This window comes from Lathyrus oleraceus, chromosome 6 (assembly GCF_024323335.1).
Source record: "Lathyrus oleraceus cultivar Zhongwan6 chromosome 6, CAAS_Psat_ZW6_1.0, whole genome shotgun sequence".
NCBI lineage: Eukaryota > Viridiplantae > Streptophyta > Magnoliopsida > Fabales > Fabaceae > Lathyrus > Lathyrus oleraceus.
The window spans coordinates 220,893,038-220,916,899 of NC_066584.1; positions in this window are offsets into that span (position 1 = coordinate 220,893,038).

Below are 23,862 nucleotides of genomic sequence, written 5' to 3' on the forward strand. Positions count from 1 at the left end.
GGTCTGCCTTTGAAGTTTCTGTTGAGGATTTCCAGAGAAGAAGCAGAGAAGGGGAATTGGGAAGCTTTTCATGCTCCGTTAGCTGTTATGATCTATGGGATTGTCTTGTTCCCAAGTATGCCCAACTTTGTGGACTATGCTGCAGTCATTATCTTCATTGGAGGAAATCCAGTTCCTACTCTGTTAGCTGACACTTACTATGCTATCCACAGTAGGCATGGTAAGGGTGGAGCTATCAGATGTTGCCTGCCACTTTTGCTCAGATGGTTCTTGTCTCTCCTGCCAGTCAGTGGACCTTTTGTGGATACTCAGGGCACTCATAGGTGGACTCAGAGGGTTATGTCTCTTACTTCATATGATATCAGATGGCAATCTTACCGGATGGATGTGCGTGATGTTATTATGAGTTGTGGAGAATTCCGGAATGTGCCACTTGTAGGGACTAAGGGTTGCATCAATTACAACCCGGTTCTTTCTCTTCGCCAGTTGGGGTTCGTGATGAATGGAAGACCACTTGATGCTGAGATAGCTGAGAGTGTATATTTTGAGAAGCGAAGTGACCCTGTTAGCTTGGAGCGAGTGGGAAGAGCTTGGAAGTCTATTGGTGTCCAAGATGGAGCTGTCTTAGGGAAGAAGTTTGCCATTGCTATGCTTGACTACACTGAGTGGGTCAAGAAGAGAGTGGAAACTTTGTTGTTGCCCTATGATAGGATGAATCCTTTGCAAGTACAACCACCTTTGATCCTTGCTGAGAGCGTACCTGCTGAGCAGTACAAACAAGCCCTGATGGAGAATCGCAGGTTGAAAGAGAAAGAGCAAGATGCCCAGATGGAGTTGTACCAAGCCAAAGCTGATAGGGTGAACTTGTCTCATCAACTCAGAGACATCCAAAGCGTAGATGTGGGTGGAGTAAGGAGCAAGAAGAGATCTTATGAAGAGATGGAGAATTTGCTAAATGCAGAGCACCGAGAGTGTTTGAGATTGCAGAGAGTTGAAGCCAGTTATCAGAAGAAGATCAGAGACTTGGAGAAACAACTCAGAGACAAAGATATCCAGTTGAAGAAGGAAGTCGATTTGAGACATGCATCAGAGAACCAACTTGGAGGAGAAGTTGTGGAGCTTAGAAGACAGTTGAAGGAGAAGCTCACTCCCTTGCCAGAATGTTCAGAGTGTGACCTGTTGAAAGACCAGTGTCACTACTTGAAGACGCTCATTCTTGGAAGTCGTTTGTCTTAGCTTGTATTCCTGATGTTTATGTTGAGAATCACCCCCAGGCTTGTTGGGTGGGATTCATTGTTGTACTCTGGTTACTTGGATCTTTGAATCTTTGTTGTATGACCCTGTTGCTCTTATATATAGATGAGGTTGTTGGTTTCACTTTGTACTCATCACTCTTGTGTATGATTTATCCTGTGCTTCCGTGTTGTTCTTGCTGCAGGTTGCCATCTTTTGAAGATGAATCAGGCTCTTTGAATGCCTGAGAAATGAACATTTCATGTGCATCATATGCATTAGCATCATACTCATATCATATTGCATAACAGGTGTTCTTGTTCGCGACTTCTCACTCTGGTTCCTGTGTCAGGCAGGATAGCTGATCGAAGACCGCATCGGTATTCAACCAGACTCAATCAACAAAGAAGTATGGATCAAGTTCAGACGGAGTTGGCTGAGATGAAGGCAAACATGGCCCAGTTTATGACAATGATGCAAGGGGTTGCGCAAGGTCAAGAAGAACTTCGAGCCCTGGTTCAAAGACAAGAGACCGTGGTTCCGCAGTCCAACCGCGCGTCGCCGGTGGGCGTGCCCGTTCAGGATAATGTTAATGTTGCTGCTCCCGTCAATGACTATGCCGTGGGTGAAGAGTTAAGGGGGATCAGAATCAACGGACAGCCTCTTGCTGCAGAGACTGCCAATGCAGGAGCTACCCGAGCTCCAGTTCGTCATCCTGCTCCGATTGTTGATAGACAAGAGGACATGTTCACACTGCTGAGTGAAGATGATGAAGTTGTTGGGAGAGTCGAGGATATGGACCGTAAGGTTGATGCCCTTGCTGAAAAGATAAGAGCCATGGAATGTCAGAATTCCTTGGGTTTCGATGTGACCAATATGGGTCTAGTGGAAGGGTTGAGGATCCCTTACAAATTCAAAGCACCCTCATTTGACAAATACAATGGTACTTCTTGCCCTCGCACCCATGTGCAGGCTTATTATCGGAAAATCTCTGCCTACACCGATGACGAAAAGATGTGGATGTATTTTTTCCAAGATAGCTTATCTGGGGCTTCCTTGGATTGGTACATGGAACTGAAGAGAGATTATGTCCGATGCTGGAGGGATCTGGGTGAGGCCTTCTTGAGGCAGTACAAGCACAATATGGACATGGCGCCTAGCCGGACTCAGTTGCAGAGTCTATGTCAGAAATCCGGAGAGAGCTTCAAGGAGTATGCCCAGGGGTGGCGTGAACTGGCTGCTAGAGTACAACCCCCTATGCTGGAGAGGGAATTAACTGACATGTTCATTGGTACTCTTCAGGGTGTGTTCATGGACCGGATGGGAAGCTGCCCATTCGGTAGTTTTTTGGATGTGGTTATCTGTGGTGATAGGACAGAAAGTTTGATTAAGGCTGGTAAAATTCATGATGTTGGGTCCTCGTCTTCCAAGAAACCTTTTGCTGGGGCACCTCGCCGGAGAGAGGGTGAAGCCAGTGCTGTGCAGCATGGCAGAAGGGTTGTCAATAGAAATCAATACCGTCAGGTTGCTGCGGTGACAATTCCAGCACCTCAACAACGTCAACAACCGCAACAACAGAGGGTTCAACAACCAATGCCGCAACCGCAACAACAACAGCAACGTCCGTATCAGCCGAGGCAGAGGATGCCTGATCGACATTTTGACCCATTACCGATGACCTACGCTGAGTTACTACCTGAGTTGCTCAGACTAGGGTTTGTTGAATTGAGGACAATGGCACCATTGACAAAAATACCACCTGGGTATGATGCCAACGTGCGTTGTGACTTTCATTCTGGTGCGCCGGGACACCACATTAAAAACTGCAGGGCTTTTCATCATAAAGTCCAGGACCTGATTGATGCTAAAACTATTAATTTTGCTCCTGTGCCAAATGTTGTAAATAACCCTATGCCGCCGCATGGTGCTCACAGAGTGAACAATATCGAAAGGGTAGAAGCTGAAGATCTGGTGGTCAGTGTTGAAGATGTTCAGACTTCTTTGTTGATTGTAAAGGGCCGTTTGCTGAATGGGGGTGTCTACCCGGGCTGTGATCAGAACTGTGTTGATTGTGCTGAATCTGAAAATGGCTGTGGTCAGTTAAGGGCCGGTATCCAGGGTTTGATGGATGAGGGCTGTTTGTAATTCAGTCGGGCTGTCAGAGATCGTGGGTCAGTGTCAACTGTCACTATCTACTTCAAACCGTCTGAAGGACGTGGTCAGAGGGTTAGTGCGCCTAAAACAAGTGGTACTCCTATTACCATCTCTGCACCTGTAACCGCCAGCAATCCAACTACCATTGTTGCGCCAGTCAGAAGGGCTGTTGATACTCGGGTTGTGCCATGGAAATATGATAACGCTTACCGCAGCAATCGAAGGGCTGAGAATCAGGTCAGGCCAGTGAATCAAGCGCCTGTGACGATTGGTGTGCCCAGTAGAACTCCTGTGGTTGCAAGTCCAGTTGTGGACAATGTCGGTGGACCAGGAGGTTTTACTCGAAGTGGACGTCTGTTTGCTCCACAACCTTTAAGAGATAACAATGCCGAGGCTCTCGCCAAGGCTAAAGGCAAACAGGCAGTGGTTGATGAAGATCCGGCTCAGAAGGAGGTGCCTGAGGGTTCGTTTGAGAAGGATGTGGAGGAGTTCATGAAAATAATCAAGAAGAGTGACTACAAGATTGTAGATCAGCTTAATCAGACTCCGTCCAAGATTTCGATACTCTCATTGCTTCTGTGCTCTGAGGCACATCGTAACGCCTTGTTGGAGATGTTGAATCTGGCTTACGTGCCTCAAGAGATTTCCGTCAACCAACTGGAAGGTGTGATTGCCAACGTGAGCACCAGGCATGGTTTAGGGTTCACTGACATAGACTTGACGCCTGAGGGTCGTAGTCATAACAAGGCCTTGCATATCACCATGGAGTGCAAGGGTGCTGTTTTGTCGCACGTATTGGTGGACACTGGCTCGTCACTGAATGTGTTGCCCAAGCAGATTTTGAAGAAGATTGATGTGGAAGGGGTCGTGCTCACTCCGAGTGACCTGATAGTTCGTGCATTTGACGGATCCAAACGTTCTATTTTTGGTGAAGTCACCTTGCCGGTGAAGATAGGTCCGGAGGTCTTTGATATCATCTTCTATGTGATGGACATCCAGCCAGCTTACAGTTGTTTGTTGGGGCGTCCTTGGATTCATGCAGCTGGGGCAGTTTCGTCAACTCTCCATCAGAAGTTGAAATATGTCTGGAACGGTCAAATTGTGACCGTGTGTGGCGAAGAAGATATTCTGGTGAGTCACCTATCCTTTTTCAAGTATGTAGAGGTGGATGGCGAGATCCACGAAACCTTATGCCAGGCATTCGAGACTGTTGCTCTCGAGAGAGTGGCGTTTGCTGATCAGAGAAAGCCGGGTGCTTCGATTGCGTCTTACAAGCAGGCCAAGGAGGTTGTTGACTCTGGCAAGGCTGAACGCTGGGGCAAGATGGTGGATTTGCCTGTCAGAGAGGATAAGTTTGGAATTGGCTATCAACCTTTGCAAGCGGAGCAGGGTGTACAAGCAGGTCCGAGTACCTTTACCAGCGCTGGGATGATGAATCACGGTGACGTCTTTGCGGTCGACAGTGAAGATGGTGACAGTGATTGTGATCTCGACAACTGGGTTCACCCGCGTGCACCAGGGGAGTTGATCAACAATTGGACAGCAGAAGATGTGGTCCAAGTTACTCTTCAAACAGAGTAATTTTCTTTTGTTTTTTCATTCTGCACAAAACCCTACGTTCTGCCCAAGGCGTAGTGGTTCATTGTAGGGCCTCATCATGTTTTAAATGATTATCATTAATAAAGGACGTTTTGCAAACAATTTTGTGATCCCTGTCTTTCTATTTTTGTTTTCATTTTTCAAAAAAAATAAAAATGGCAATGTTTTTGTTTTTGTGACTTTATTGAACTCTTTTTTCTAAAACAAAGCATTAAACATGCAGAAGTGATCTCACGGAATCCACTATGAACAGTTCTGTTATGGCTCAGTATGATTTCAATAATCCCATCTACCAAGCTGAAGAGGAAAGTGAGGAAGACTGTGAACTCCCTAAAGAATTGGTTAGATTGCTGAAGCAAGAGGAAAGGGTCATCCAACCTCATCAGGAGGAGTTGGAGATTGTGAATCTTGGTACTGAGGACGCCAGAAGAGATATCAAGATCGGGGCTGCTTTGAAGACAGAGGTCAAGAGCAGGTTGATTGAGATGTTGAGAGAGTATATGGAGATATTCGCTTGGTCGTATCAAGATATGCCTGGGTTGGATACCGATATTGTGGTGCATAGACTACCTCTCAAAGAAGATTGTCCTTCGGTCAAGCAGAAACTTCGGAGAACTAGTCCTGATATGGCAGTGAAAATCAAGGAAGAGGTTCAGAAGCAGTTCGATGCTGGTTTCTTGTCAGTAACGACTTATCCCCCGTGGGTGGCCAACATCGTTCCCGTGCCGAAGAAGGATGGAAAGTCAGAATGTGTGTCGATTACCGGGATCTGAATAGAGCGAGTCCGAAAGATGATTTCCCATTACCTCACATTGATGTATTGGTTGATAATACGGCTCAATCCTCGGTTTTCTCTTTCATGGATGGATTTTCTGGGTATAATCAGATTAAGATGGCGCCAGAGGACATGGAAAAGACGACATTCATTACACCTTGGGGCACGTTTTGCTATAAGGTGATGCCATTTGGGCTGAAGAATGCCGGTGCTACCTATCAGAGGGCTATGACGACTCTCTTTCATGACATGATGCACAAAGAGATTGAAGTGTACGTGGATGATATGATTGCGAAGTCGCAGACAGAAGAGGAGCACCTGGTAAATTTGCAGAAGTTGTTTGACAGGCTGAGAAAGTTCAAACTGAGGCGGAATCCGAACAAATGTACGTTTGGGGTGAGATCAGGGAAGCTGTTAGGTTTCATTGTCAGCGAGAAAGGGATTGAGGTTGATCCAGCAAAAGTCAAAGCTATTCAAGAGATGCCTGAACCGAAAACAAAAAAGCAGGTTCGTGGGTTTTTAGGGAGATTGAACTACATTGCAAGGTTTGTATCTCACCTAACTGCCACGTGTGAACCGATATTCAAATTGCTAAGAAAGAATCAAGCAATCAGGTGGAATGATGATTGTCAGAAAGCTTTTGACAAGATAAAAGAGTATTTACAGAAACCTCCAATCCTAATACCTCCAGTTCCTGGGAGACCTCTGATAATGTACCTGTCAGTGACCGAGAACTCTATGGGGTGTGTATTGGGACAGCATGACGAGTCTGGTCGAAAAGAGCATGCCATATACTACCTTAGCAAAAAGTTTACCGACTGTGAAATCAAATATTCACAGCTTGAGAAAACTTGTTGTGCTTTGGCCTGGGCTGCTCGCCGACTGAGGCAGTATATGCTGAACCATACTACCTTGTTGATTTCTAAGATGGATCCAGTAAAGTACATCTTTGAGAAGCCGGATCTCACCGGACGTGTTGCCCGTTGGCAGATGATTTTAACAGAATATGATATTCAGTACACGTCTCAGAAGGCCATCAAAGGTAGTGTTTTGTCAGACTATCTCGCCGAGCAACCGATTGATGACTATCAGCCTATGATGTTTGAATTCCCTGATGAAGACATCATGTATCTTAAAATGAAAGATTGTGAAGAGCCTCTTGTCGAGGAAGGACCGGATCCTGACGACAAGTGGACATTGATGTTCGATGGGGCTGTGAATGTGAATGGTAACGGTGTTGGTGCAGTGTTGATCAACCCTAAAGGTGCTCATATACCTTTCTCTGCCAGATTGACTTTCGACGTCACCAACAATGAAGCTGAGTATGAGGATTGTATCATGGGGATAGAAGAAGCCATTGATCTGAGGATTAAAACGCTTGACATCTATGGAGATTCCGCTCTAGTGATCAATCAGGTCAATGGAGATTGGAATACGAATCAGCCGCATTTGATTCCTTACAGAGATTACACCAGAAGAATACTGACGTTCTTCAAGAAGGTGAAGTTGTATCATGTACCCAGGGATGAGAATCAGATGGTTGATGCCTTGGCTACTTTGTCGTCCATGATCAAAGTTCATTGGTGGAATCATGTGCCACATGTTGCGGTGAATCGACTCGAGAGGCATGCGTATGTGTTTGCAGCCGAGTCTGTTGTTGATGAGAAGTCGTGGTACTATGACATCAAGAATTTTCTTAAGAGCCAGGAGTATCCTGAAGGTGCGTCGAAGAATGACAAGAAAACCCTGAGAAGGCTAGCTGGAAGCTTTTATCTGAATCAGGATGATGTGTTGTATAAGAGGAACTTTGACATGGTGCTGCTCAGATGCGTGGATAGACACGAAGCAGACATGTTGATGCAAGAAGTGCATGAAGGTTCGTTTGGTACCCATGCTGGTGGTCATGCAATGTCTAAGAAATTGTTGAGAGCCGGTTATTATTGGATGACTATGGAATCCGATTGTTTCAAGTACGCTCGGAAGTGCCATAAGTGTCAAATTTATGCTGATAAGGTGCATGTACCACCAAGCCCTCTGAATGTCATGAATTCGCCTTGGCCGTTCGCCATGTGGGGCATCAATATGATTGGAAAGATTGAGCCTACTGCTTCTAATGGACATCACTTCATTCTGGTTGCGATTGACTACTTCACCAAGTGGGTGGAAGCAGCTTCCTATGCTAATGTTACCAAACAAGTGGTTGCCCGGTTCATTAAGAAGGAAATCATCTGTCGTTATGGAGTTCCTGAGAGAATCATCACTGACAATGGTTCGAATCTCAATAACAAGATGATGAAAGAGCTTTGTAAAGATTTCAAGATTGAACATCACAATTCTTCTCCTTACAGACCAAAGATGAATGGTGCTGTAGAGGCGACAAATAAGAATATCAAGAAGATTGTGCAGAAGATGGTCGTGACGTACAAAGATTGGCATGAGATGTTGCCTTTCGCTTTGCATGGGTACCGTACTTCGGTACGTACGTCGACCGGGGCAACCCCGTACTCCCTTGTGTATGGTATGGAAGCAGTCCTACCTGTTGAAGTGGAGATCCCTTCTCTGAGGGTTTTGTTAAATGTCAAGCTGGATGAAGCCGAGTGGATTTGAACAAGGTTTAACGAGTTGAGCCTTATTGAAGAGAGACGGCTTGCAGCTGTGTGCCATGGGCAGTTGTATCAGAGAAGGATGAAGAGAGCCTTTGATCAGAAAGTGCATCCTCGAAGCTATCAAACTGGTGATCTAGTTTTGAAGAGGATCCTTCCTCCCGGTACAGATAACAGGGGCAAGTGGACTCCTAATTATGAAGGTCCATATGTTGTGAAGAAGGTTTTCTCCGGTGGAGCCTTGATGCTTACAACTATGGATGGTGAAGATTTTCCGTCCCCTGTTAACTCAGATGTAGTCAAAAAATACTTCGCATAAATTGACCCGCTGGACAAAAAGAATAAAAGAGTCCAGGCAAAAAAGGGCATCCCGGCGAACCAAAAAACAGAAAGAAAAGGTTCGGGCAAAAATTAGGGATAAAAAATTAAAAGAATTTGTACACCCGGTAAGTTGAAAACCCGTAAGGGCGGCTTAGGCAAAAATGGGTATCCCGGTGGATTGAAAACCCGAGAGGGCGATCCAGGCAAAAGAGGGATTAAAGCGAAGACTACAGTCTGAGTTATCTGTACTTCATCGCGCTTCGTCGTCTTCCATCTCTAAAGATGTGATCGGTCCAGTCATTCTTCTCAGAAAGCAAGAAAGTTGGGAGGAAAACTGATGATCTGTGAGTTATAACAGAATTGGGAAATAGTGGATGCCGTGTTCACATTGCCATTAGGATAGATTTTTTCCTTTTGTGCGCAATTACCTCTTTCTAGGAATTGCTTCCCGATGTATTCGCCTTTCCAGGCCCAGTTTCAATCAATAAAAGTCGTTATTCAGATAAATAGCTCTCTTGTTTTATTTTTACTGTTTTGTTTGCAAAAACGTCCGAATTTTTGATAAACATTGCATATAAAAACATGAAGGCTAAACAATAACGTGCAGAAAGATAAAACATTTGAAAATCATTTTGAATGTTGAGGACACTTGAGCGTATCTTGTCCATGCAAACCCCTGGGGCATGTATGTTGTGCTGTTTTGTAGGTTGTCATCTGTAAAGGACGATTCCCCAGCAGATCTTTCCCAGTTGAGTTCCCAGCTGAGTTTGAAGTTGGATTATCCCCACTGAGTTGGAAGGACGTTGTATCCCCAACGGAGGTGTCAGTGGATTTCAATTCCCCAGCAGTCGGGTTCGAAGTACTGTTATCCTCAGCGTGGTCGTGAGCGCTTATCCCCAGCAGGGTTGTGGATGCCTATCTCCAGCACAGAGTCTGATATGTTATCCCCAACAGAATTGCTTGCCCTAGCAAATCTCCCGAGCAGAGGTTTGTGTTGATGGTTTTCCCCAGCAGGTTCCCCGAGTAGATCAGGTCCGGTGAAGATTATCCCCAGCGGATGTGTTTACCTGTGGACTGGATGAGTTTTCCCCAGCGGAGTAGCGGTTGTTTCCCGAAGCAGAGTTTATCCTACCTGTTAGCAACTCTCCCCAGCGAAGTCGCCTTTCCTTAGCGAATTCGTCTTGGTTCGTCCGTAGTGAGTTGCCTTGTTTGTTCCCCCAAGCGGAGTCCCCGAGTGGATTGGGATCCTTTCCCCAGCCATAGTTTTATTTCTCCAGCATGAGTGAGAAGTCGGTGCTCTCCCCGCAGAGTATTCCTCAGACAGAGTCTCCCCATAGAGTCAGAGTTGTGATCAGTTGGCTCCCCAGTCGGAGTTCATCATTTTGCATTTGGCATGTAGAAATCATTGCATCCTCAAATCGCGTAGCATTTCCATTCAATATGGAGCATTACGCCATAGAAAAATTCAAACATATGCATTCATGTGTTAACCTAATCAGACTATCCCTGGCAGAGGCGGATCGTTGTTCAACACCTGTACGACACATTTGCTACAGTTGCTCCTGACAGCATTCAGGATTGATATTCCCCAGAGAGGTTTATTTCCTCACCCGTCCGCGAACGGAAAGCTTGTTTTTCCCCAGTGGGATCTCCAGCAAGTGTTTAGCCTTACCTCGACATTTGTAGATGTCATATTGTGATACCGGTCAGTGTCATGTCAACACCCGCGTGTGTTATTTCTTTGGTGTCGGTAAACATCATCTTTCGATGTTCGTAATACTCTTATCTTCCCCAAGCAAGAGTCTCCTTCTTCCTTGGTGTCGATAAACGTTGAGTTTTTCCTATACGTCCGTTGACGTATAGTGATACCTTTCCTCTCAGAGTCACCTCTCCGTTGGTTTCAATAAACGTTGAGTTTTTCCTATTCGTCCGTTGACGTCTAGTGATATCTTCCCCAGTGGTCACCTCTCCGTTGGTTTCGATAAACGTTGAGTTTTTCCTATTCGTCCGTTGACGTCTAGTTGTATCTTCCCCAGTAGAGTTCGACCTCTCCGTTGGTTTCGGTAAACGTCGAGTTTTTCCTAGTTTTCCGTTGACATCTAGTGGTATTGCCCCCCCCCCCCACAGGTCATCCGTTGATGTCTGTTCACCTCTCCGTTGGTTTCGATAAACGCTGAGTTTTTTCCAATCGTCCGTTGACGTTTGGTTGTGGTTAGCTTTTCCCCTATTCTTTTCCCCAGTAGGGTCTCCTTCTCCGTTGGTGTCGATAAACGTCGAGCTTCTCCTTCTCCGTTGGTGTTGATAAACGTTGAGCTTCTCCCGTTCGTCCGTTGACGTCTGGTCGAGTTTTCCCCAGTCATTCGTTAATGTCTGGCTACCTCTCCGTTGGTTTCGATAAACGTTGAGTGTTTCCCATTCGTCCGTTGACGTCTGGTTGTATCCCTTTCTTTCCAGTCATTCATTAATGTCTGGTTACCTCTCCGTTGGTTTCGGTAAACGTTGAGTTTTTCTCATTCGTCCGTTGACGTCTGATTGTATATCCTATTCCCCAGTCATTCATTAATGTCTGGTCGATCCCCATCAGAGTTCCCCAGTAGAGTCGTCGGTAAATGTCCTATCTGGTCTCCTTCTCCGTTGGTGTCGATAAACGTCGAGCTTCTCCTTCTCCGTTGGTGTCGATAAACGTCGAGCTTCTCCCTTTCGTCCGTTGACGTCTGGTCGAGTCTTCCCATTCATCCGTTGATGTCTGGTTACCTCTCCGTTGGTTTTGGTAAACGTCGAGTTTTTCCTAGTTGTCCGTTGACATCTAGATGTATTTCCTTCCCCAGGAGTTACCTCTCCGTTGGTTTCGATAAACGTCGAGTTTTTCCTAGTTGTCCGTTGACATCTAGATGTATCTTCCCCAGTCATCCGTTGATGTCTGTTACCTCTCCGTTGGTTTCGATAAACGTCGAGTTCTTCCTGGTCGTCCGCTGACGTCTAGTTGTGATTTCTCTTCCCATCCATCGTCTTTCGATGTCTGGATGTGGCTGTACCTTTGAGAGAGAAAAATCAAAATCCCCAGTAATAAACATCAGATCCCAGTTGAAGTTACTGTTGGATCCCCACAGAGTGCAAATTTCTACGGTTCTTCGGTATTCAATCCCTGCTTACCCTGAAGGTCTGACAGCCGTTGCTCTCATCCGTCCAGGTTCCCAGTTGATTGAATAGGGGCAGCTGTAGCACCTCAAATTTTCACCTCCCATTTTGTACATACATTTTCATTCTTAAGTCATTAGCATTGCATTGTCCACTGCATGGCATTGCATTGTCCATTGCCTAGTGCAAGTCATCAGTTCATTAGTCAAGACTGGTCAGGAGATCCAATTGTGCAAGCAAGCAAGTGCATTTCCTAGTGAAGCAAAGCCCTAGGGTTGGTTCATTGAGTTCATATGACCTAGGGATCATTTTGAAGTGGTTAGGCCAAAGGTTGGATGTTCAGAGATCATCAGTCAAGATGCAATTCATCTGAAACCCTAGAAAGTCAACCAAAGTCAACTGTGCATTCAACCATGGATTTGAAGGTGGAAGATGGTCAGAGAGGCCTCATTCATGTCCATACAAGTCTCATTTGACATTTCAAACATCAACAATGAAGAATTTGAGGTCAGATGAAAAGTTTCCAAAAATAGTAAGTGACCTATAATTTGAAATTGCTAAAAATGGAAAGGTTTTCTCCTCAGAATTACATCATCAAGCAAGCTTCAAGTGAAATTTTGTCCAACATGAAAGTTGAAGATCTTGTTCTCCCATTTCCAAAAAGTCCAAGAACATGAATTTCTCATGTATGGTTGAGAAGATATGGATCAATCATGGTCAAGATAATTTGAACTTCAAAAGGGCATAACTTTCAAACCATAAGGCCAAATGGAGTGGTTCTTTTTGTAACATTTCTCTCTTGATCTCTACTATCCAATTCATGCATCATAAGCCATGCATTTTGATCACAAAAATATTGACATTTTCATTTGAATTTTGGAGGGAAATTCCAAATTCAAAAATCATGCATTGTCCATACTACTAACACATGCATTTGGCTCCAAATTGGGTTTTTAAGTGCATTTCCAAGCAAATTCGAGCACTGTAGCATTGGTCTTCATGCATATAGGGTGAATTTACAAAATTGGCATTACACCTTCATTTTCACTAATTCTAATTGCATTGCTAAGCGTGACTAAAAAACTTGATTAGTACACCATATAAAAGCAAAAGCATAACAGAAATGAGATTAACAATTCATAATTCTCAGATCTAGATCTATTTCACACTTTTCTTCACATTGTGCTCTCAAACTTTTCTGCAAATTTCTTCATAAACCTTGCTTTGTTCTTGGTTAATCCTTCATCCACAAGCATAATTGGACATTTTGGAAGCAAGATCCATCAATTTTCGAGTTGATTTGAAGACTGTTGAAGGTTGCATCCATTAATGGCAGTTGGATTTTCTGGCCAAATCGTGCAAGCTTAACCTCTAAACCTTCATCCATTCCATCGTACAAGAGCATAGGATCACCTGTTTGGACTTCTCAAGGCCTGAAAGCTACAATTTCATTTCTGCACTTGCTTGAAGGTTAGAATTCGAGTTCCTCAATTCTTGAAATGTTTATGTGCATGTTGTAGATCTTCCATCCCTGAGTATGCTGAGCTTTGTCTCATTGATTTTCATGGAGAAACGAGTGAGATATGTTAGATCTAAGGTTGATGCATGAAACTTCTTTGGCTTGAATCTCTGGATGCATGTGGAATTAGGTTAAATTGAGCTTAGATTAGTGTTGTATGTTGAAAGACGAATCCAATGGTATGCTGGTTTTGAATTTCTGTGGATGTTTATTCTTGAGCATATGAACACGTTGAATGTGCATGAAGAAATTAGGTTTTCGATTCCAGAAGTGTGTTTGATCTTGTTTAGCGCGCTGTGCATGTGTTTTTGTGTTTCAATCCATGCGTTGGTCCACACGGCAGTTACATGGCAGATTGATTGGTCCAAATTATTTCGCCTTGCCACGCAACTTTAATGAAACGACGCGTTTCATATGTTGAGCGCCTCAATTCAAAATTCAACACAGTTTGATCCCTGGCTTGGACAATTTCAATTAGGCCTTTGCATTTTATTCCATGCTATTCATGTGCTTGTTCTTCATGTTTTTTTATTTTTTTCATTCATTCAAAAATTCATAATTCAATCAATAATGATCCAAATGGCCTGGGAATTTTTGCATGTTGTTCCTCATGATTTCTAGTTTTTTATGACTGTTTTTCCAGAAATTGTGCACGCATGAAAAATGTTTTGGCTTAGGGATTGTTCACATGTGTGTTTTCTTGACCTTGCTTGCCATATGCTTTGTGAAATGATGAGATTTTATCCAATGCTTTTGAAACTTTGCATGCTTAAACTAGACATCTTTAGGGACCTTTTTGTGTTGAGTTTTCATTTTTAGCATTTATGGTTGTTGAGATATGATCTGGTTAATGTAGGTGTGACAATGTGTGTCACACCATTGCTTGTTCAACTTGTTTATTTTCTTTGCCATGCCAAATGAATGCCAATTGATATGATGTTTTGCATGATGCTTCTTCTGGATGTTAGGATTGATCATGATGTTTTGTGGAACTTTTAGATTCATTTCTGATTTGTTTGGAATTTTCCTTTCTGGCTAACCATTTATGGGCTTTTGAAGAGTGTTGAACTTCCATGATTTGTGAAATGCTGGTTGTGTATCATATGAACTTGAAATTTTTCACATTGATTCTAGACACTTTGAAGTTTATTGTGGCTTTGGTTTGAGGCATTTGTCATTTGTCAATTCTGTTTTAGGCTTGTGTGAAGTTGATGCACCAATTGTGGTCCTATTTGAGCTTGTTTGTGCTTACCATGACTTGATGAATTTGATTACCCTGCTTCTACTTGTCCAAATGCCTTGAATTTTGGTGTGATGATCATGTGATATGTGTTGTTTAGCCATGATTTTTCTTGAGATTTATTGAACCATTTTGGAATTAATGTGGATTTGTTCATTCTGTTGCTTCAATGAGCTTCCAACTTGCATGCTTTGCCTTATTTGACTTGTGAAATGATTTTGGTGCATGATATGGATGTGAAAGTTTTTGGATGATGTTCTTATTTGATTGATGTTGATTCATGTCAATTTTCATGTTCTGTTTTGAATTATTTCTCCCTCTTTGACCCTAGGCCTTGTCCTAGTGGTTGGTGCTTATGTTTGAGCTTTGTTTTCAGGATAAGAAGCATATGGCCTTGAGGAGATTGATTCATTTGCTTAAAGTTGGTTGAGTGTTGAATGTTGACTAATCTTGACTTGTTTTGTAGGTGGCTTTTAGCTCATTTGAGTTGAGCTTGTGCCTTGCACATTGGTGCATTGTTTGTGGAATGTTGACTTTTGAACTGTTTGTTTGACTTTTTGAGTTGTGTACTGATTGAGTTGGATTGTTTTCAGGTACATTAGTTGCTTAAGTTCTTTTGAACTTGCTTTTGTTGCTGCTTGGTTGCTTAACCACTAGAGGTATAACTCACTGACTTCATGTAGTCTGGAAGACCTGTCCTGTTACTTGGGCAGGCACCTGTCTGAAGTCCTCCTTAAGAGGCAATGCTTGTGTTTGTTTATTTTTGTGCCAAGCAGGAAAAGTCCTTTGATAAGGCAATTGGCAGATAAAAGAGATGTGTAGTCCATCTCCTGCTACTCAGTGTGTCATCCCTTTGCTCACATTAGATGTTGATGCATTGTGGATATTAACCCAAGATCCTTGTTGAGTCAGTCATGTGGATAGAAGAGTTCCTGCTTTCTAAACTCCCACACCTTCTATTTAAGTCAAGCTCTCCCAGGCCAGGGATAAGAGCTGTGAGGCACACCCCTCACTTCCCATTTCATCTGCTTCACCCTAACTCTCAATGTTAGGGTTAAGAGTTAACATCACCCGATTCCAGTTGGCTTGTGTTTCACAGCCTAACCTTGTGTGAGCCCATTTTGTTTGTATATAGTGTGTGCTATTTGTGTGTATGTTTGCTTTGCTTGTGCTGTTTAGGTTTAGCTTGCTCCCTGTGCAAGTTAGATAGAAACCTTGACCTAGGACCATGGTGAATTTGCATGATAACTATTAGGCTCGAGTTAGTCTCCCTTCTAGTATGTCATTTCCCAGTCTCTGGTTAGGTGAGTCCTTTTTCCCTGCGTAGGGGAACTACGTCGCCCTGATCCTCATACCAGATGAGGTACGTAGGCAGGAGATGAGCTGATCTCTCCGGGCGCCCTTTTTGTTTTGTCTTGTGTGTGTCAGGAGATGGATGTAAGACCAGCGATTGGCATTCCGTATCCTATTGTTGTGTGCTTGGAGTCCGATGTAAGTCCAGCGATTGGCATTTGGTTTCCAGTGTGGGTGTGTTTGGTTCGGAGTCTGATGTAAGTCCAGCGATTGGCATTCGGTTTCCATGTTTGCCTGTTTGTGTGGAGTCTGACATAAGTCCAGCGATTGGCAGTCGGTTTCCTGTGTGGTTTTGTTTGGCGTGCGTTAGCCGAGCTACGAGTGCTCTGATTCTTCTCCAGTCCGAGAAGATACGTATGCATAGGATGCGACATATTACCGAGCACGTCTCCCCCTGTCCGAACTACGTCGACTCTGATGTCTGTGCCTGACAGACTATGTAGGCCCAGGATGCGATATCCTGCCGAGTTAGTTTCTTTTGTTTTCTGTGTCTCTTTTCAGCCAGTGTTTGATGTTTGAGCAGTGTTTAGCAACCTTTATCCTTCCTTTTGTGCGTGGATCCCGTCGAGTACGACAGATGCGTAGGGGTGCTAATACCTTCCCTTCGCATAACCGACTCCCGATCCCATCTCTCTCTGGTCACGAGACCATGTCTTTTCCAGGTTTACTTCGAGCGTTTCCTTTCCCTCTTTTGGGATAAATAACGCACGGTGGCGGCTCTGTTGTTTTGTTTTCCCGCCGGTTTTTCGCGTAATGCGACATTGTTGTCATATGAAAATGATTCCAAGAGAAACTTTACTCTAAATGACATTCCAAACAACTTTCATGTTGAGGTCAAGAGCTAGTTTTGCTTGGAAAGTCAATTTTAATGGTGAAAGATTATATGTCATTTTGTTTAAACCCTAATTTGGAGGTCAACTTCCCAAGGCCATAACTTGCTCAATTCTTACGAGATGAAATATTTACAAGTTTCACAATCAAATTCAAGATGTTTACTTAAACTTTGATGTTTGGAGGAAGATCTAACTCAGCTTTTATGAGCATGTGATATGAGGATACATTATAGGTCATTTTGGACCAATGTCATTGAATAAGTAATTTTCCTCAACTTCAAAAATGCATAACTCAATCATATTAAATCCAAATGAGGTCAAATTTTTGACAATTTTGAAGGACTTTGAGAGAGATACAATTTTGATGAAGGAACATTTCTCATTTGAATCTCACATAAAAAGTTAGCCAAGGTGGAATAAGTGAACATATGGCTTGAGACTTAGAATTTTTTTTGACATGTTTGATTTTCCAAACTTCCACCTCAAAATTTACCATGATACAAGCTTCAAATAAAAAAGTGTTCAACATGAAAGTTGTTCCTCTTGATCTAAACTTTCCAAAAATCCAACTTCATCCATTTTGGACAATATTTTAATGGGATACGCATGGCTTGAACATTGCATCATCATTTGGCAAGATTGGACTTCAAACATCCATACACAATTTCCTAGCATTCCAACATGACTTCAGACTTTCTTACACTCAATTATGGATCATATGGAATGATTTCATGGTGAAATTCTGGTATCAGATATGAGATGTCGAAGGTAATGTCACGACACTAATATTTGAATAATGCAAACAGGATAAAGATAAAGAATAGTAATGCAAGAGACACAAGCAATTGTTAACCCACTTCGGTGCAACTCACCTACGTCTGGGGGCTACCAAGCCAGGAAGGAAATCCACTAAATAGAATCAGTTCAAAGATTCTCAGTACACTCCACAAGTTACAGTCTTTTTCACCTAATCTCTACCCGTATGATTTCTACCTAAGAACTCTTAGATATGAGATCCCACTCACTCCCCCTCAATCACACCAGTGATATTAAACAACAATTACTTATGAAAAGAAGGCACTCTTCAAAGACACACACTTGATCTTACTTAGCATCTTCAATCAAGTAGACACACACTTGATCTTACTTAACAGCTTCAATCAAGTAGACACACATTCATGCTTAAAAGCTTTGAGTGACAAATTACAACTCACAAATCAGACCAATTCAATCATCTATGGATGAATTGAATGGCTTACAAGTCACACGACCACACAAGACACAAACCCTTATTCTTATTTTCTCTCTATATTTCGCTCTGTATTTCTTGTGTATCAAATCAGGTTTTCCATGTCCTATTTATAGAAGCATTCAGCTGGGCTTGGACATCTTGAAACCCTAAAACTATTTTCCAATCAAATCTTCTCATGACAGTTGGTTAGATCTCCTTGGAAAATAAGTTAAATCACGTTGTAATCATTGATTGATTGCGTTTGTAATTAACTCCTCAATCAAACATAGATTGCCATTAAAAGCGCAATCACATAACACATAACATTCACATTGAATGTTCTGTGTACAGATGTCATGACATCGGGTCTGACATCCTGGAACAATCCTGCATAATTCCATTTTAAATATCCAGCAGGTACATAATATCAGATGTCATGACATCGTGTATGACATCCTGAAACAATCCTGCATAATTATGTTTTTAAACTCCAGCAGGTACAAGATATCTTATGTTAAGGCATCACATGCAACATCTTGTGAACACTCTTTGTTTTACCAAAAGTGTTGCCAACACTTAGAACCAACAAACTCCCCCTTTGGCAAATTTTGGCTAAAACATATATCTGTCCATTTTGTTCACAAGAAAAAACATCAGCAGTTAAACAGCATAACAGCAGTTTAAGCAGCAGCAGAAGCAAACAGAATTACTAGCTATAATAGCAACTAGTAAAACACACAAATGCACATGGGTACTTCTTCTCCCCCTAAGTCTGCTCAATACAGACATCTCCTTACATGGGTACTTCTTCTCCCCCTAAGTCTGTTCAATATAGACATCTTCTTTAACATTAATAGCACCTGTAAAAGCAGCACCTGTAACAATCAGAATATCCTTCTGACATCTCCTTCAATATATGTAACATTCAGAATCATATTCTGACATCTCCTTTAACATCACAGAACAGAACCTCATTCTGTCCCACATCAGACATCTCCTCCAACATCACAGAACAAAACATCATTTTGTCTCCTTCAACTTCAGTTGTTCACCTGTTTAGCCTAGCTAGCTACAACAGGACTGCAGATCTCCATAATCCATACTTCTCCACACAGCTCCACGTCATCACTTCTCCCCCTTTTTAGTCAAAATAGACCAAAGGTGACCAATTAGACAAAATAAATGTCAATCAGCCTAGAAGAGAATGTCACAAGAGATGTTATAACATATAAAATGTTAAAACATAAATGTTAGGAGATACAAACCATAATTATACACAGCTGTAATAGCTGAGATAATTAGATATCCATGGAACTCATTAAGAGCCCAAATATTACATCAAGGCATCAGTAAGGACTGCCACAAATTACAAACATTCCAAAAAAAACAATAAAACATCCAGCATCCAAAACAGCTAAACCACCAGGGGACCAGTCTTCATAACAGCACACAGCACACACAGTCTTCATAACAGGGGGACCAATACAACTCAGTCTGAGGAAGTATCATCTTCTTCTTACAAACACCTTGCAAAAATCCTTGCTATTTTTGTCAGAAATATCCCCTGCGATATTAACCACAAACTCCTTTGATTGCTATAAATTCTCAAGAATACAAATCCCCAATTTCCCTCTTAAACATTCAAATTGATTAGCATCCAAAGCTTTTGTGAATATGTCAGCTAATTGCATTTCAGTAGTAACATGCTCTAGTGCTATGATCTTCTCTTCCACAAGTTCTCTAATGAAGTGATGACGAATATCAATGTGCTTTGTCCTGCTGTGCTGAATAGGATTTTTGGAAATATTTATAGCACTCAGGTTGTCACAGTACAATGTCATGACTTCTTGTGAGACATTGTATACAGTCAACATTTGTTTCATCCAAACCAGTTGAGAACAACTACTCCCAGCTGCTATGTATTCAGCTTCAGCAGTGGATAGGGACACATAATTTTGTTTCTTGCTAAACCATGATATCAGATTGTTCCCCAAGAAGAAGCATCCTCCTGATGTGCTTTTCCTATCATCAGCACTTCCAGCCCAGTCAGCATCACAGTAACCAGTCAGCATAGATCTAGATCCATGAGTATATAACATCCCATAGTCACTGGTATCATTGACATATTTCAGTATTCTCTTCACTTGGTTTATGTGACTGACTTTTGGTTCAGCTTGATATCTAGCGCAAATACCTACAGCAAATGCAATGTCAGGTCTGCTTGTTGTGAGATATAGCAGACTACCTATCATGTTTCTGTATAGACTTTTATCTACACTGACACCATTTTCATATTTGGAGATTTTCACATGTGTAGAAGCAGGTGTCCTTTTATGACTTGCATTCTCCATGCCAAACTTCTTGACAATGTTCTTGGCATACTTGCTTTGAGATAGAAAGATAGAATCTTCCATCTGCTTGACTTGTAGCCCAAGAAAGTAGGTCAACTCTCCAACAAGGCTCATCTCAAACTCAGATTACATTTGTCTAACAAAATGTTCAACCATTTGATCTGACATCCCACCAAACACAATGTCATCTACATATATTTGTAGCTTCCCTCCTTCATTCTTCACAAATAGAGTTTTGTCAATACCTCCTTTCCTGTATCCATTGTTAGTGAGGAACACTGTGAGTCTCTCATACCAAGCCCTAGGAGCTTGCTTCAACCCATAGAGGGATTTCTTCAATCTGTACACATGCTTTGGAAGATTTGGATCTGTGAATCCTTTAGGCTGTTCAACATATACTTCCTCATTTAAGTAGCCATTCAAGAAGGCACTTTTTACATCCATTTGGAACAGTTTGAATTTCAGAATACATGCCACTCCAAGCAGTAATCTAATGGACTCAAGGCGAGCTACAGGAGCAAATGTTTCATCAAAGTCCACTCCTTCAACTTGAGTATATCCTTGTGTTACTAATCTTGCTTTGTTTTTAGTAACAACCCCTTGTTCATCAGATTTATTCTTATATACCCACTTTGTACCTATGACATTTACTCCTTCAGGTCTAGGAACTAGTTCCCATACTTCATTCCTCTTGAATTGACCTAACTCCTCCTGCATGGCATTGATCCAGAACTCATCAGTCAAGGCTTCCTAGACATTCCTAGGTTCAATCTTTGACACAAAGCATCCATGTGAGATCACTTCCCTTGCTCTAATAGTGACCCCTTTATTTGGATCTCCTATAATGAGATATTTGGGATGATCCTTCTGAACTCTAATGGAGGGTCCCTTGTTGATTTTGTCATCTTCAGGTTCAGCTTGAGGAGGTTCACTTTCCTCATTTTTGTCTCAGAAGTCAGCTGGGGAATCATTCAGAGATGTCTCGACATCGTCTGTGACATCAATCTGTTGGTCATCAACCACAACATTAATAGATTCCATCAATACATTAGTTCTGGAATTAAAGACTCTGTAAGTTCTGTTGTTTGTTGAGTAGCCCAGAAATATTCCCTCATCACTTTTGGGATCCATCTTCCTTATTTGTTCACGATCAGTCAAGATATAGCATTTACTACCAAAAACATGGAAGTATTTGACTGTAGGTCTTCTTCCTTTCCAGACTTCATATAGGGTTGTAGAAGTCCCTTTCTTCAATGTCACTCTGTTGTGAACATAGCAGGTTGTGTTCATGGCTTCAGCCCAAAAATGGTAGGGCAATTTCTTAGCATGAATCATAGCTCTAGCTGATTCTTGAAGAGTTCTATTTTTTCTTTCCACCACACCATTTTGCTGGGGAGTAATGGGAGATGAGAACTCATGATGAATTCCTTCTGAAGAACAAAATTCAGCAAATTTTTTGTTCTCAAATTCCTTCCCATGATCACTTATAATTTTGAAAACAGGACTTTCCTTTTCTCTTTGAAGTTTTAGACAAAGCTCCTTGAAGACTTCAAAAATATCATATTTTTCTCTTATAAAATTGATCCATGTGTATCTGGAGAAGTCATCCACTACTACATATGCATACTTCTTCCCACCAAGGCTTTCCACTTGTATGGGTCCCATCAAATCCATATGGAGGAGTTCCAAAACTTTGGTAGTGGTGTCATGTCTGAGCTTCTGGTGTGACATCCTTGTCTGTTTTCCAATCTGACATTCTCCACAGATTTTTCCTTCATCAACCTTCAAGTTAGGAATTCCTCTAACAGCTTCAACAGATATGATCCTCTTCATACCTTTAAGATGCAGATGGCCCAATCTTTGATGCCATATCTTCACTTATTCCTCTTTGGCCAAGGTACACATTGAAGAGTAACCAGTGTCTTGAGAACTCCACATGTAGCAGTTGTCTTTAGATCTAACTCCTTTCATGATCACTTCATTTTCCTTGTTAGTAATCAGACATTCAATTCTAGTGAAGTTTACATTTAGACCTTGGTCACACAATTGACTGATGCTTATTAGATTATCAGTTAATCCCTTAACAAGTAGGACATTGTCAAGGTCAAGAAATCCAGGGAAATCAAGCTTACCAATCCCCTTGATTTCACCCTTTGCTCCATCACCAAAGGTTACATAACTTGTGGCATGAGGATGAAGGCCAGTTAGCAGGTTTTTGTTTCTAGTCATGTGTCTGGAGCAACCACTATCAAAATACCAATCTTCTTTGGCTGAAACTCTGAAGGAAGTGTGAGCTATTAGACTTGTAACATTAGTCCTAAGAAGCCATTGCATTTTATTGATAGGTCTGTAATATTTGGGTTTAGGTAGGTAATGAGCAGGCTGAGGATAACCATACAGCTTATAGCAGAAGGGTTTTATGTGGCCAAACTTCCCACAGTAATGACATCTCCATTTTTGGTGATTCCCTTTCTGCTGTCTTCCTTTATGATGTTGTGACATGTGATGTGACATTGCAGGTTTGTTATTAATATGGCTGAACTTGGGTTTGGATTTAGGTTTGCCATTTGTGTAACTGCAATCAGCCTTAGATTCATTGAACCCAATGCCAAATTTGTCTCTTGTTATTTGACCAGTCTGAAGAATCTTGTCTAAGATGTCATATCCATTGTTAAGCATTCTTACATACTTTTTCATCTCATCTAGTTTGGAATTCAAGAGTACAACTTCAGTCTTCAACTTGGAGATGGTTCCACATGTTCTCCCTTTTCATTCTCCAGCTGAGCTATCACTTTCTTCTGGCTTTCAACTTGTCTACACACTTCTGCACTTTTGTGACACAACTCTCTATAGGTAGTGGCCAGTTCTTCAAAGGTTACTTCATCATCACTTGACTCTTCATCAGAACCCTATCTTCCTGTCAATGCAGTCACAAGATTTGCAGCTTCTTCTGTTTCACTTTCATCAGACCAAGAGGCAACAAGACTCCTCTTTTGTTTCTTGAGGTAGGTCCCGCATTCAGTTCTAATGTAACCATACCCATCACATTCATAGCATTGAACTCCTTTTCCTTCTTTGGGCTTTTCTTCTGACCTTGTTCTTCTTCCAATATTATTGGATTTACTGATGTCAGATGCGATGTTCTTGACATTGGCCTTAGATCTTACATCCATCTTTTTCATAAGTATGTTGAACTGTCTTCCCAGCATTGCTACCTCATTTTCTATATCTTCATCAATATCTTGACCACCTTCCTCATCTTCCCCTTCAGTGTTTGACATGAAGGTTATGCTTTTGGCTTTCTTTTCAGATCCATCACATATTCCCATCTCAAATGTTTGGAGGGATCCAATTAGCTCATCAACTCTCATATTTGAGATGTCTTGAGATTCTTCTGTGGCTATCACCTTCATATCAAATCTCTTAGGGAGTGACCTGAGTATTTTCCTTACTAACTTTTCATCTGACATCTTCTCTCCCAGAGCTCCAGAGGCATTGGCAATTTCAAGGAT